At 37.1% G+C, this 13,598-nt stretch overlaps 1 protein-coding gene across 6 annotated transcripts in view; it reads right to left on the reverse strand.

The window, feature by feature from the left end:
• Positions 1-13,598, reverse strand: part of LOC107981362 (TRAF3-interacting protein 1) — a 332,027-nt gene that overhangs the window by 94,675 nt on the left and 223,754 nt on the right. The window lies entirely within an intron of this gene.

The raw sequence follows: 13,598 nt of genomic DNA on the forward strand, positions 1-13,598 counted from the left end.
AAATGGTATTGGTTATTCTAGCATCTTAAGACACTGTTGTGATTGTGCTAACGGTAACCGTACTATATATAGGATGTTGTGCGCATATTGCTGCCATAATCTATTATCTTTCACATGGAAGATATTTATCAAAAATCATACGACCAGCTGAAATTCTGTCTAAAATGTTTCTTAATGATCAAATTGAAGTGTGTATTGATGAAGATAGTGACAATGATGAGTGAATCATTTTTTCTATTGTGAACATTCGTTATTTTTAAAAAGCTACTTGTATACGTTCCATAATTTATTTTAAATAGCCTATGAAGATAATAAATTATACTTTGTACGAATTGAACATACTTAACTTCAATTCCTTTTTACCTGATAATTATTACTGTCAATAGATTTTTAATAATCAATTAAGTAGAGGCAGATAAGCCAAATATGGCCTTTTTAAGACCACAAGACGCCAAAAGTACCCTCAAACGATCGATTTCAAGGCTATGTTTAGCTAAAAACAGGCTTTTTTGCGTGAAAACTCTTGCATTATGACATTTTTAGGTTAGTTTTGGGTTACATGGTACCAAAAATGGCCTTTTTCGGCGTTAAATCACTCAAATGAGGGCATTTTTAGGTTAAAGAGAAAAGCAGACACTGACAGAGGCGATATTCTTTTTATATATATAGAGAGAAACCCTTTATTACCTCAAATTCTGATAAGACCATCATTGAAAACGTAAGATAATATAAAAAATACGGCTTGGAGCGAACAAAATATTTCATTTGATTATGTTTTCATGGGAAGATATGCAAAACTACTCAAAAGGAGTCACTTTAGTAACTAAATTGTAACATAACCAGCTAAAAACGTGAAAAAATGGCAAAAAAATCAGTTTTTGGCTCAAATCGAGTTGTGCCACCATTTTTAAGGAAAAAACGTTAGTGCCATCGTAAAGAACGGGAAAAAGTACACAAAAAAAGTCTACTTAAAAAGTTGCATCTCAAAAACAAGGGGGTCAAAATATCGATTGAAAACTTAAATAATTTTTTTAGATCCGATATTTGAGGTTATGTAATCCCAAAAAAATTGCAGTTATTCATGACATAAAAATACACCAATGTGAATTTTTAAAAAAATTTTTATCCTATAGGGACTTCAGAAAAAAATAAAATCAAAAAAACACGTTTATCGACGTTACTGCGCATGCGCACTAGGCAGAGAGCTAAAAATTTGGCTATGGGAGTTTTTTTTTATCCCCCATCGAATGGTATATAACATATATACATTTTCCAAGGGGGCCATTTCACCATAGTAACCCGGCTATAGCCTTTGTCAGTATACCCTGGATAATTTTCAAGCAGCTCTCGACAGTGGTTCAATTATCCATCTTTTTGTTTGTCAGTGGTATCATACAGTTGTAGAAAATTTTCTTTAGTGATTTTATATAGATTTACATTATTCAATTTCAAAGTGAATAAAAGTTGAATAAAACCAAAAATAGAGTTTTCCGAACATCACAAAGTGGAACGAGAATTCTTCTCCAATGCATAAATTAATGATTTGATTCAATTTACATTCACTCGTTTTATTCTGGTAGAAATGTAGCAGTCGTGCCTTACATGCAAAAACACAGCTTGTATAAATTTTACCGCTTGTTTTCATTTTAGATTGAAAAATGAAAATTAATCCGTTAAACGTTCTAAACTTATTATTAGCATACTTTCAAGCATTAAACATACCAGATAGTGTCACGAATTATCACGAAACAGAGTTGGCCGAAAAAATAAAAGAAATTTTAATAGATGCAACACATGATTTCAACGATGTAGAAATGATTACTGATGACTCTTTGGATTTTCAAGAAGAGTATAAAGACCATAATGTGGAAATAATTGAAGATGAAGTGCAACATCATTTTCCTGATCCGGATATAGCACCAACAAATCAATGTACAGCAGATAATGAAGAACTAGATTTTGAATACAAAAAAAGAGCTGTAGAATTTTGGAGAAGTAGCAAAACGAAGCAAAATTTAAGTCTCAAAACAGTGCAAAACAGATTCAAAAAAGTATCATCTATTAGTCAGCTACGTCTTTGGGCTCATTCAATTAATAAAGGTGGCACGTATAGAGAAAAAGTAGCACAAATTTGTCAGTATACCCTGGATAATTTTCAAGCAGCTCTCGACAGTGGTTCAATTATCCATGATGAAGATATAATTCGATGGGCCTTACAAGCTAAAAAAGAAATTGGTTTTGATGATATTAGATTCAAAGCTTCTAAACATTGGTTACTCAAATTTAAGCAAGCACACCGAATAGTTTCTAGGAAAATAAATAAGTTCATAACAAGAAAAACACTAGAAAGTAGTGCAGAACTTACGGCTAAAGCTGAAGCATTTATCGATGACGTTAAATCGTGTATACCAAGGATTGGACTCGAAAATTTGTATAATACAGATCAGAGCGGATTTCAGCTAGAAATGCATTCTGGAAGAACATTAGCAGTAGAAGGAGAAAAGCAAGTGCAATGTCTGGTACAGTAAATTTCAGCAACAACGCATAGTTATACTATACAGCCACTAATATCAGCTACTGGACAACTGTTGTCACCGCTATTTCTTGTTTTAAAGGAACCAAGTGGCAAGTTTGGCCCTATTGTAGAACAAAACATATTTAGACCAGAAAACGTGTACGTGGAAGCATCCAAATCTGGAAAATTAACAACAAGTAAGGGAACTAATAACAATTTTTACATTGTAATATCGTTGATCAGTTAATTAGTAAGTCGTTTAATTGCAGATCACTTCAAAATCTGGTTGGAAAAAATATTTTATCCCTATGTAGGCCATCACTCAATACTATTACTTGATTCTTGGAGTGGTCATTGTGACAAAGTTATAGAAGAAACAATGCCACAAAATAAAATTATTAACATAAAAAAATTCCAACTGGAACCACAGGAAAAATACAACCACTTGATGTCTATGGATTCCGTATTTGGAAAAACTTTGTCCGAACATTTTCTGATAATTTAATGTTAATGGATCATGATACGAATTTACATGTGAGAAATAATATAATTAAACTTCAATCATTGGTTCACAACCAACTGTCTTCACCGAGATATATAGATTTGTTTAAATATTCCTGGTATAAAAGCGGTTACGTCAATGAAAAACCAGATAAATTTGATAATCCTATAGATTTCAGTTTTGGAAAGTCTTGTGCAACACATTGTGAAATAGAAGGGTGCACAAACATTGCAATTGTACGATGTGGTTGGTCCAAAAAAGCATTGTGCTTTGAACACTTTTATGAGGACTACCATTATTGTAAAAACATCGTAAAATAATATATTTTATGCTCAATACAAAAAATGCACTATGGCAAAAGATAAAAGATTGTAGATTATTATTATACTCTAATATTATAAACAAAAATACATTATAAGTTGAATTTACAATAAAGGAATTTCAATAACATTCTGATAACAATTTCTACGGAAATTATAAAACTGCTTCACACACAGAATTTTCTTGTTTACAAATTTAGGAATTTGAGGTGGTTTGGTTAAAAAGCACAACCATTTAGCCTATTTGTTCTTTAGGGTTTAAGGCTCTTTAGTTCACATGTACAGGCTACAAAGATCACACATTTATAACAAGTTTTTATGAAAGTTAAAATTTTTTTTCGACATTTTCGTCCACCACATTGGTTCCGCCATTTTGAATTTTCAAAATCTGATTCAGATTTGCAAAGAGCGATCTCGAAAACCCTTATATACAAACCTTCTACAAAATATTATGGATTGAAGTATACTTATAGTTATTTTGTGTTAGGGGTGGTTTACCCCCTAAAGGGTAGTATCTATGAAAAAATCGAAAAACTTAATTTGTTTATTATAGATGTTTACAAATTTTTTCCAATTTTTTTAGTCGTTTAAAACTTTTTTATTATATAAAATTTTTTTTCGATATTTCCGTCCGCCATATTGGTTCCGCCATTTTGAATTTTCAAAATCTGATACAGATTTGTAATCAGCGACCTCGAAAACCTCTATATACAAACTTTCTACGAAATATTATGTATTGAATTACATATTTACAGTTATTTTGTGTTAGGGGTGGTTTACCCCCTTAGGGATAATATTTATGAAAACACCGAAAGACGTCAACTAAATTTTGTTATTAAGGATGTTTAAACATTTTTTCCAATTTTTTTTAGTCGGTTTAAACATTTTTATTATAAAATTATGCCAAAAAATATATGTTTTCAACCCCTAAAAAATAGGGGATGCTACCCTTACTCTTCAAATCACCATGAAATACTTGCTCTTTTTTTAAGAAATAACCTCCAATTTGTTTCATTGAAAAATATTAATTTTAAGCCGAGATATTTAAAAAAAAACGCTTTTTGGGGGTTAACTTTAGGGGAGGTTTTTACCCCTTAAAAGTGAAAATTAGCCGATAAAAAAAATACGTGTCTCTTATTTTTTTATGTTCTACAACATATATGAAAATCATCAAAATCGGTGAGTTCGGGTTGGGTACCTTTCCTTGTTAGATATATAATGCGAATTTTGTTGGAAAATGTCAAAACGATTACCAGGAGGCTGGATATCCTTATCTCCTTCCTCATCGACTCCTTGATAATTCATATTATCGTCTGTTTCGCTTCTCTCCTCCTCCGCCTCCTCATCCTTCTCACTGGGCTGATTATCCTCTTGTTCGTAGTCAGACAAATCATCATTATTGCTGCTTGAATTTTCAATTCTTCTTCTTTGTCCTCTACCAACTTGAATAGAAAAATCACTTTCATCGGCCTCGTAATCCTGCGACTCTACAGAAGTATTGGTGTTCGAAGATGTTGTAGATAAGGGAAAAATGGTTGTAGAAGAAGAACAAGATTAATCGTCAGAGTGATTATGTTCTGAAAAAATTTATTGAATACAAAATATTTGAATACCCTATTTTACACTTTCTTATTTTTAAAATTATTCTTCTGGTGGTTCTGAAAAACTCTGTCCCAGGCGATTAAACACTTCAGGTAAATTTTCAGTGTCTAACAGTATGGAATTTTCATCTTTACAACCATTGAAAAACCAACGTATTTCTTGTGCTCTTCGAACATACATGATACGCATGATATCTTGTTTCAAAGCCCTGGGGTACTTAGCAAATCCTTCGAGACCACGTCGAATAACTTAAATAATATTTAAAAATAAGATTTTATTTCAAGAAAAATGTATATTTAAATACAGCATAATACTCACGTTCATTAATTTGACGATCTCTTGGATTTCCCTGGTTAAAAAAATGCTCGGTGACCAATCCTCCAGCGCTTCTTCTTGTGTACCGCATTTCTTCGGGTTCTACTGGCAGGGCCAAAAAGTCGAGGATTTGTTGCCGTCTTTTGACACATGGATGCTGCGCATACGCAATAATAATCTCGCTTTCATCAGCTGCTCGTTCCATCAAGCGCTGTAGAATATAAGCAGCAGCTGTTGGCTCTTTACATGTAGCAAGAAGGTGGTCAACATTAGCCATGCGCTGAGAATCCCTATTGGCAGGTGCATCTTCAGCCTCTTCCGCTCTAGCATCGTGGTCATTCTGCGCTCTCTCTACTGCTTCACCTTCCTCCTCCATCGCCTCATTCACCTGAAGACGCACCGCTGCAGGCGCCGTAGCCACCGCTGCTGCTGCTTCTCTCCTTACGACTTCGCTCTCCTCCGCCCGCAACTCCTCTCCGTGTGCATCGGCAGTGCTCATCGCTACCATTTCAGCCGGTACAAACTGTACATCGGCTACAGCATTCCCCGCTTGCGCTGCATCCTCCTCCTCCGTCTCACTTGCCTCTCTTTCTTCCTCCTCCACCTCCTCCTCATCTTCATCCGATGACGTAGGTTCAACATTTTCACTTGATGTGTATTCTGTAATATCATCATCATCATCATCTTCATCACAGGTTATGTCGGCTAATAAATTTTCTAACGCTGAAATGTAAAACAATTTTATGTTAAAAATACAGCGCTTACTTTTTATAATAAACGTTATATGTATTCAAAGGTATTGATGCATACAACACATAAATATTAAAATCTCTTTGATTTCGAATGAATTAAAAAAAAATATATTAACCGATATTTGATTACACATTTTTTAATAAAAAAAGCAAGAAGTATAGCGAGAAAAACAGTTGTTTAAAAAAAGTATTCTCACTGTCATAGAATATAGCGGAAGTATATTCTTTGATTTTATAATTATACGTTATATTACTGTAATGATAGAGAGATACGCATCGCATGCTATGTAATAATATGACAGATGTAAGAAGCTAATATCCCTAGTGCTGAAGCAGTCGACTTGAAAACACTAGGCGTCATAAGTAGCAGTCGACGCGTTCTACGGCAAGAGCAGACAACACTGCGTTACGAATGTGTGTATGCGCGCGCGCGTGTGTGAATGAAACAGAGCTTGTAGCAACAGCAGACGACAATATCAGCTGTGACACCGTTTACCTCGTTGCCAAGTACAAGCGCTGTTTGATTTTTATTAATGACAACGCGATATAGTGCAGAAAAATTGCAATCAATAAAAATGTACTCACCATTATTCTCTTCGAATGCTGTCATTAGCCGCGTCAACACAGGTAAATGCGCAAAATTCTGTTGCATACAAAATTATTCTGCGCATCGCGCAGCTAAGTTGCATTTTTAAAAAATGAGTCTATGAAGCTGTGCAATTTTTCGTGGCTCACAGCATCGTAAAAGACGTGAAAACTCGCGGCATAATTGGCACGCAACCATGCGTTTCACGCGTAGACACCAGCTTCTTGTACATAACAACACTATTTGCTTGAAGATTGCCCGCGATGCGAAGCACTACAGTGCGTAAAGACTCCTCGGCTACGTTATATATGCTTGCGAGCTCTTGATTTAATGCAACTACTCTCATGACTACTGAGCTCCTGAGGTCAACATAGGGTTTATATAGTATAAAAAAGGTCTTGCTAGTGGGGGGATATGTGGACTCGCGCAACAGTATAAAGCGCAAAAAATAACATCCTGTGATAAGTTTTGCCTCAGCTTTATCATTGACGAGTATCAAAATTTCGTCGAATGTCACTTACACGGTAAGAGGATCGACTAATTCATAGGTATTATATTACCTACGCCCTCACGGGTCCAAGATGCATAACAATCTGAAATAATGATACCGTCGACGATTCTGTTGGAAATGAGTGTTCGAATTCGCTACATAACCGCTACTACCACCACTACTACTTCCGTGTATAGGAGAGTACGGGGATACTGTATAAATAGGTCTCTCGAGGCGTACGAGAGTCAGTCGTCGTTCACACCCCGCTTAAATAAAACGTCAAGTATATTATTATAAGCTATTGATATTTCATTATCCCATCTACCTTTCCACATACACTCGATATCATTTGCTACAGATTCTCGCACGATACAAGGCGGATGAAATCAATGCTCTATCTCAAGCGACTAAATAAATCACATTTAATAGCATTCGACTTCCTATGCAAGCGATGACCATAACGATTCTCACACTAGCAGTATCAAGTATACGGCTCCGAGAATCCACGTGTTAATTACTTTTGAGATTACTCTGAACCGTTGTTTTGTCACACTGATCCATTTTTTCCGCGCATAGGTATCGCCTGCTAAGACTCATGGCGATAAGTGGATACTAAAAAATATCAACTTCCTGCGAAGAGCACTTGAGAGTCAAAGGTTATGCTCTCTCGCGCTCGTAAAAAGTATCCCGTGTCCGTCGAGCATTTCGCTGCACAACACGTCAGCCAGCTCGTTCGGGTATCGGGTGTTCGAGCACACGTGCGGTATCGAACAATAATCAACACTAGGCCCTACAGATGACTGCTTGGACTACAGTCGTCAGTTCCAAGTCGATCGTAGTTACACTAAGATGTCTGTGAAAAGCGTTGTTTTAAGGCAGTTGGAGGAGAAATGTTCTCTCCTAATTCGCGGATGGAGCGTACGTCCTGGCTCATAGAGCAGCACCGCGACACATATGCTGAGCTGTATGAGGAGCGTGAAGAAGTCAAACGCGCGCTGCACAACATGAAGTTCGCCTTCCGTCGGCCCCGTCAACTACTACATCCCTAAGCTTCGCGATGTGTGCGCGGGCGATGAAGCGTATGACTGTACGCACACGCTGGACATACTGCACGGAGTGCAGGGCACGCCGCTGTACGAGGTGCAGCAGAAGAGAACTGTGGTGTTGCACAGTAGGAATAGCGAAGAGGGATAAGATGGAGGAGGTTGCCGAGGAGTTTATGCAGCAGCAGGTTAGTTCGTAAGGTAAATATCTTTGTTTGTCATAATAAATTAATTAGGTGTATCTTTACACAGGTGCATACCAATGGAGATGCTGCTGTGGTGGAAATCGTGAAAACAGAAGATCAGGGGGAGGAAGCGCAGGAAGCGGAGGAAGCGGAGGAAGTGGAGGTGCAGGAGGAGGCCGTGGATGATGCCGCCATGGAAATTGGCCAGAAAGCGGAGGCTGATGAGGTCGATGCGGACATCGATGTAGGAGAAGAATTTTTTCAATTTGACTCGCATGCATCTCCCGATGATTTAGCTGACATGGAAAACGCTGTCGTCATGAAGATAGAAGCGAGTGAAGAAGACGAGTGACGTCGTATAGTGATATTTTGTGTTTGTGTGTGAGTGTCTAGTGTATAGTGAACGCGTAAGTTTTATCACTAATTATATTTACCCGTACGTGTGTGTAACTAGATTAGTAATTAAGAGTAAGAAGAGATGTGTGAGAGCGTGTTCGTAAGAAAAAAAAGAGAGGTGGAGAGAGAGAGAGAGAGAGAGAGAGAGAGAGAGAGAGAGAGAGAGAGAGAGAGAGAGAGAGAGAGATTAGATTAGATTAGATTAGATTTATTTGACGTACAGTATGTTGTACGATAAAATGTATACAGCAGCAATAGTAGTACAGTAAAAATGTGTATTGTGAAAGTATGATAATGTGAAGATGGGTCAAGCGAGAGTGTGTGAGTGTGTGCGTTTGCGTGAGTGTGTACAGGCGTGTGTGTGTGCGTTTGAGTGAATGTGTACAAGCGAATTCAAGTGTTTGTGTTTTCAAGCTCAAGAAAGTGCTCTTTAGCTAGTCTCTTGAAACCTGAGACAGATGTAGTGTTACGAATGTGAGATGGCAGGTTGTTCCATAGGTATGAGGCGCTGATATGAAACGAGTTCCTCAGCGTCTCCGTCGCGAATGCCGGAATATCCAGAAGTATCACCTCCCCCCTAACATGCCGAAGTGTCACGCGGAAGTCAAAGTATGCCAGTACGTATGATGGTACGGCTGTGTTAAACATTTTTCTTAGGAAACAAACAGTGAAATACTTCCTGCGTCCGGCAGTGGTTAGCCACTGCAACTCCCGCCTGTATGGGGAAATGTGCTCATCTCTTCTTACACCATAGATGTACCGAATTCCTGTATTCACGAGCCTCTGAAGTTTTAGGTCGAGTTCCTGCGTCAGGTCACAGTATACGAGGGAACAGTAGTCTATAAGAGGAAACAGGAGGGCCTGCACTAAGTGCTTGCGCAACCTGAGATTGGTGCTTTTCCTGAAAAAGTAAAACCTGTACATTAGTGTGTGAGCACGCTTACACACTTGTGTAATATGCTCCCTCCACGTAAGCTTAGAGTCGAGCACCAATCCCAGATTACGCACGGAAGATTCAAAGCTGACCTGGGCACCCCCTATGTTAATGAAAGTGTTAGCTGTTGAGGGTAATGCGTTTATGTAGTAGGGAGAGCCCAGGACAATTGCTTTAGTTTTAGCAACATTAAGTTTTAGCTTATTCTGTGCAGCCCAACCAGTAATCCTCTCAGCATTGGCACTCATCTTGTTTGATAAAGAATCGAGCTCTTCGAGGTGGCATTGACTGTAAATTTGCAAGTCATCCGCGTAGATGAGATGGAAAACATCGGTATCAAGGCAGAAACCGATGTCATTGATGTACAATGCAAACAGCAGTGGACCCAGAACGGACCCCTGCGGGACGCCGATGTTGAGACGCCGAGGAGAAGAACGTTCGTTATTGTCACCAACGACGGCCTGCTCTCTACCAGAGAGAGAGAGAGAGAGAGTGAGAGAGAGAGAGAGAGAGAGAGGAAGAGCGTGTGCGTAAGAGAGAGAGAGAGAGAGAGAGAGAGAGAGAGAGAGAGGAAGAGTGTGTGCGTAAGAGAGAGAGAGAGAGAGAGAAAGAGAGAGGGACAAAAGAGAGCATGTTCTTAAGAAAGAGTGCGTGCGTGTGAGTAGGAGAGAGCGCAGTGTAAGAAGCTAGTGTCCCTCGTGCGTTAGCAGACGATACATTCGAAAATTATACAATACGAACGACACAGCGTGGTCACGATTGTGTGTGTATGCGCTCGCGTAAGTGTACGTATGTGTACACATGTGTGATTGGATTTACATTGTTTATGATAATTCTAGTAAATAATTTGTTTTATAATAAAAACCATTATATATTGTAAGAAATGATTTTTTTAATTTACTAACATGATGTGTGGAGACAACAAATGACATCATTACTAATGTATCCTTATCTTATCAATGTAAACAAATAATAATTAAGTCAAGGTATTGTTTGTTTACATAAATAATTAATTAAAATGATTTATATTACATGTAATAAAGATAATGTTAATTACTTGTTTGTATAAACAAACATGATACCTTATCTTTATTACTTGTTTACATTGATAAGATAAGGATGCGCCAGTGATGATGTCATTTGTTATGTCTCCCCATACCTGCTTACTTACTACTTACATGGTACAAGTTAATTCCGCCCGTCTATAACGATAGGCTCTCGCGTACCAAGTTGACCAATATATGAAAGTAACATTAAGACCAGCAAAATAAACTTAAACAACGTAAACTAAAAACGAAGTGTTCTGTGAACCAACTGCATCCATAGTGCTCGGGTGTGCCATTAAGAAATAACCAATAACAAGTGATATGCTCGTGATAACTTATTTAAACAAGTTTGAAGGCTACTGTTTTGAATAATAAATACGTCCTCTCTCTCTCTCTCTCGTGCTTCTCTCTCGTGCTGCTTTCACATATTTTCACACACTTCTTTATTTTGTGACAGCGAACTTAGGTAGGCTGTGCTATGAAATTCTATACGATACTCGTGATCTAAGTAACAATTCTGCACAGCGTAATTCGTAACCTAGTGAAACATAAAAGATTCACTCACCCCGGAAAGGTGGAAAAATCAGAATATTTTAATATTTCTTAAGTTCATATGTAGATACGATAGCGTAGAACGTTAATAATATTATATACGTTATAAAATCAATATTCTAATTGTGCGGCTCGACTAAATGCGGACTTTACGTCTGATTTCTTTGTTGCGTTTTCTTGCTTGTAGGTGGACACTCGTACGATCTGTCCGATGGTGCTGTCTGCAAAGGGATAATCTTGCCAAACAGATGGTGATGTCTAGTCAGCGCTATGACTCGCTAGACATACGTAAGATTCCGGAGGTCTGTATGATTCTGCAGAATCAACAAAAACTACCCGTGAATGATAAGGCTTATTCTTTTGCAACAATGTTTGCACTTTTCCATAATTACACTTACCCCGACGTTGGATTTTCTGCTGCTTGGGTTAACGTTGATTATGTCTCTTCTCGACTCGTTTGTTTCGCTAGCCCAACTCTACGGCTGAGCTTGTCACAGTGATATAACGACGTCGTAAAAATTAGCCCTTCTTTAATGTCACACATCCTCGCATGCTCTCTGCCAGTCATTTTTTGAGTTCAAAGCCTCATCTTTCTAAGCGCTAGTAGCTATACCTAAACTGGACGTTACAACCTCACGCTATGCGAAAAAGTGGTACGTAGATCACATGTATCATGATGTACTATTAATTTTAAGAGTTTTTAAGGAGAGGTAGGAGCTATAGCTTTGCAAATCCGCCACGGGGTATTTAGTATTTCAAATGCCAAAAAAAAAACTAAAAGCCGTATTGACATTTTCTTTCGGTAGAATGATTCATTTATCTCAAACCTATGGCGCTCTGCTCATTATATTGATAAAATTTCAAATTAAGAAAAGTTAATAAGTAATATCGGTGTTTGAGGTTGGCGCTGTAATCGCATAAACACGCGTAAACACCCGCTCGTATTTCACAACTTTTACTAAAACCAAAAGTCCGATTGGTATTTTTTTCGGTAGAATGATTCACCAAACTCAACACTATAGCGCTCTGGTCTTGGTTTTTCATTGCAAGCCTTATTCAAAAAGTTATATGAAACAAAAAAACAGTGTTTTCAGCTCCCACATCCCCTTAAAAGCTTTCAATTTTAAGTTTTTTTATATTTTTATTGTTGTTTAAACATTTTTTTAGTCGAATAATACGCCTAAATAATTAATTAGCGTCTATTGAAACTACTGCGAGACGCGGTAAGATGCGCGAATGCGGCAGTCACCGCTTCTCATTTTTCTCCCTTCTTTTCCACTGCCGTATACTTCCCCTACGCTCCTTTTCAAGATTCGTATGATTCGGTCATCGTGTTGCCTTGACAGCTGTCATAATATAATACATATATATACACACAAATTACATACGTTTTTTACAAATTATGGTTTGGGCTCACAAACCTCAAAAAATATCGAAATCGAGATCATACCTATCAAAATCTGTATTTTGTAAGATGTGAATTTACACAGTCGTAATATACAAAAGGTATAAGTCGCGACATGTACTGGTTGATGACAATTCCGTGCAACGAGGCGAGCTCACGCGAGAGCGAATGTGCTGCGCATGACTCACGTGTATACTCTAAGCACTCACAATACTGTATACCCTTGTACGTAAAGTCAGACTATGCTGTGCTGAACTTTACACTCCCTTTCTCTGCTGTACACTTTACAATATATTTACAATTATTAACCTCAGTGTAATTCATTTATAAATCCACCCTCGATTCCATCACTTTAATTAGAAAATTTTCATTATTATAAAGCCTACTGTTTAAAAATTAAAAAGCCATTCTCCACTTGTAAGACACTGTACATTTTTAACTTATGCAATAATAGTTCCTTTACAACCCTGGCGAGAAAAATCACATCACACGATTAATTACGTGATAGATCACTTGAATTCTCACGTGATTTATCATGTGACTATTTAGTGTGATTTCTCACGTGATAAATCACGTTGAAAATCACGTCAGAAATCACGCATAAAATTGAAGAATTTGTTAATTTGCGAGCTATTTGTGCTGTTGTGAGTCTTGAAATTCTATGCTACTTTTACCTCAAAATATGTTAGATTAATAACTGTACAGTTTACACGTATACCTTAAGATAAAAATTGAAAGAATCAAAAATATTTTTGAAGTTAATATTGAAATTTATAATCTAAATTTGATATTAACATTATATTATTTAGTATAGAAAAATCATTCGAATTCATAAGGATTAAAACACAAAACAAATGTACGTTTACTTGATGAATTAATTTCTTTTATTATTTAGTAGAATTATTTTCCTTGTTTTATCAAATAACAGCAAATAGTCTATACACGTAAATGATAT

Source organism: Nasonia vitripennis (genome assembly GCF_009193385.2).
Source record: "Nasonia vitripennis strain AsymCx chromosome 2 unlocalized genomic scaffold, Nvit_psr_1.1 chr2_random0005, whole genome shotgun sequence".
NCBI classification, from domain to species: Eukaryota; Metazoa; Arthropoda; class Insecta; order Hymenoptera; family Pteromalidae; genus Nasonia; species Nasonia vitripennis.